Here is a 2,500-nt window from a genome sequence, read left to right as displayed (position 1 = left end):
GGCAAAGCTACATTCCTGTGACGTTACATGTGACAGTTAAGGTGCAGTGTAAGTTAGGTTAAGGTGCAGTGTAAGTTAGGTTAAGGTGCAGTGTAAGTTAGGTTAAGGTGCAGTGTAAGTTAGGTTAAGGTGCAGTGTAAGTTAGGTTAAGGTGCAGTGTAAGTTAGGTTAAGGTGCAGTGTAAGTTAGGTTAAGGTGCAGTGTAAGTTAGGTTAAGGTGCAGTGTAAGTTAGGTTAAGGTGCAGTGTAAGTTAGGTTAAGGTGCAGTGTAAGTTAGGTTAAGGTGCAGTGTAAGTTAGGTTAAGGTGCAGTGTAAGTTAGGTTAAGGTGCAGTGTAAGTTAGGTTAAGGTGCAGTGTAAGTTAGGTTAAGGTGCAGTGTAACTTAGGTTAAGGTGCAGTGTAACTTAGGTTAAGGTGCAGTGTAACTTAGGTTAAGGTGCAGTGTAACTTAGGTTAAGGTGCAGTGTAACTTAGGTTAAGGTGCAGTGTAACTTAGGTTAAGGTGCAGTGTAACTTAGGTTAAGGTGCAGTGTAAGTTAGGTTAAGGTGCAGTGTAACTTAGGTTAAGGTGCAGTGTAACTTAGGTTAAGGTGCAGTGTAAGTTAGGTTAAGGTGCAGTGTAAGTTAGGTTAAGGTGCAGCGTAACTTAGGTTAAGGTGCAGCGTAACTTAGGTTAAGGTGCAGCGTAACTTAGGTTAAGGTGCAGCGTAACTTAGGTTAAGGTGCAGCGTAACTTAGGTTAAGGTGCAGCGTAACTTAGGTTAAGGTGCAGCGTAACTTAGGTTAAGGTGCAGCGTAACTTAGGTTAAGGTGCAGCGTAACTTAGGTTAAGGTGCAGCGTGGGTTAGGTTAGGGGCCAACGTGGGTTAGGTTAGGGGCCAACGTGGGTTAGGTTAGGGGCCAACGTGGGTTAGGTTAGGGGCCAACGTGGGTTAGGTTAGGGGCCAACGTGGGTTAGGTTAGGGGCCAACGTGGGTTAGGTTAGGGGCCAACGTGGGTTAGGTTAGGGGCCAACGTGGGTTAGGTTAGGGGCCAACGTGGGTTAGGTTAGGGGCCAACGTGGGTTAGGTTAGGGGCCAACGTGGGTTAGGTTAGGGGCCAACGTGGGTTAGGTTAGGGGCCAACGTGGGTTAGGTTAGGGGCCAACGTGGGTTAGGTTAGGGGCCAACGTGGGTTAGGTTAGGGGCCAACGTGGGTTAGGTTAGGGGCCAACGTGGGTTAGGTTAAGGGCCAACGTGGGTTAGGTTAAGGGCCAACGTGGGTTAGGTTAAGGGCCAACGTGGGTTAGGTTAAGGGCCAACGTGGGTTAGGTTAAGGGCCAACGTGGGTTAGGTTAAGGGCCAACGTGGGTTAGGTTAAGGGCCAACGTGGGTTAGGTTAAGGGCCAACGTGGGTTAGGTTAAGGGCCAACGTGGGTTAGGTTAAGGGCCAACGTGGGTTAGGTTAAGGGCCAACGTGGGTTAGGTTAAGGGCCAACGTGGGTTAGGTTAAGGGCCAACGTGGGTTAGGTTAAGGGCCAACGTGGGTTAGGTTAAGGGCCAACGTGGGTTAGGTTAAGGGCCAACGTGGGTTAGGTTAAGGGCCAACGTGGGTTAGGTTGCCAGAGATGTGTCAAATCAGGATGTACGTTTGGCTGGTGTCAGGTGGTGGGTTGGTTCGATGCCTTTATAAGGGGTGTGGCCAAAGGGTATTTTATTACTTGTACCTTTTGTGTTGTGGCGTGGCGTTGCGTCCTGTGTTGATACTGGGTGGACCACTGTGGGTGTTGCTGGCTGATTTGAGCTGCGTTGTTTGCGGGTGATGTGAGACATTCTGTCTTATTAGTGGACGTGACGTTCCTCTTGTCGTTGTTTGGATAGTGTCCTGTGGCAGCGAGGATAAAATGGATGTTGTTGAACGATAGTGCTTTGGTGCTTTCGCTTTGTTACACACAGAGTGGACTGTGAGATAGGGTGACTGGGTCGAGTGCGGTTCACACTGTCCTCCCCAGTTTACAGTATGTATCATCTATGTATGTGGTCCTGCATCATTTACTAAGGAGGGACGTCAGACGACTGAAATATTAGTTATGTACTGATGTAAAGCAGAATGCTTACCTTCCACCAGTGGGCGAGTATCGACTCTGCCCCAGAGTTGCCACCGCAGGAAGAGGTGTCGGAAACACTACCCGCACACCGTCACCACTGTGCGGGGGGACGGACCCTCTATATCCTCAGCGGCGCACTCTTTGCCACCGAGCGTCACGTCTCGCGGCCCGCCGTCCAGAGCATGTATTGGGACAGCGGGACTTTGGCTTTTGGGAGATAACTCTTCATGAAGTGGAAGATATAGGGGTGGACTGCAATGTACGATTGCGGGAAAAGTCCGCCGTACATCCGCTCGAGTTGCGAGTCGGGCGGTGGGGGTGGCGCATTCACAGGTGCGGCTGGAGTGACCGTCGGTCCACCACTTTTGACTCGATTTGCGTCACCTGCGGTGAAGAGGGGGTGCAGCAGGCGT

This window comes from Schistocerca gregaria, unplaced genomic scaffold (assembly GCF_023897955.1).
Source record: "Schistocerca gregaria isolate iqSchGreg1 unplaced genomic scaffold, iqSchGreg1.2 ptg000835l, whole genome shotgun sequence".
Classification (NCBI taxonomy): domain Eukaryota; kingdom Metazoa; phylum Arthropoda; class Insecta; order Orthoptera; family Acrididae; genus Schistocerca; species Schistocerca gregaria.
The sequence above is the reverse complement of the archived record's forward strand: the minus strand, read 5'-3'. Positions refer to the sequence as shown.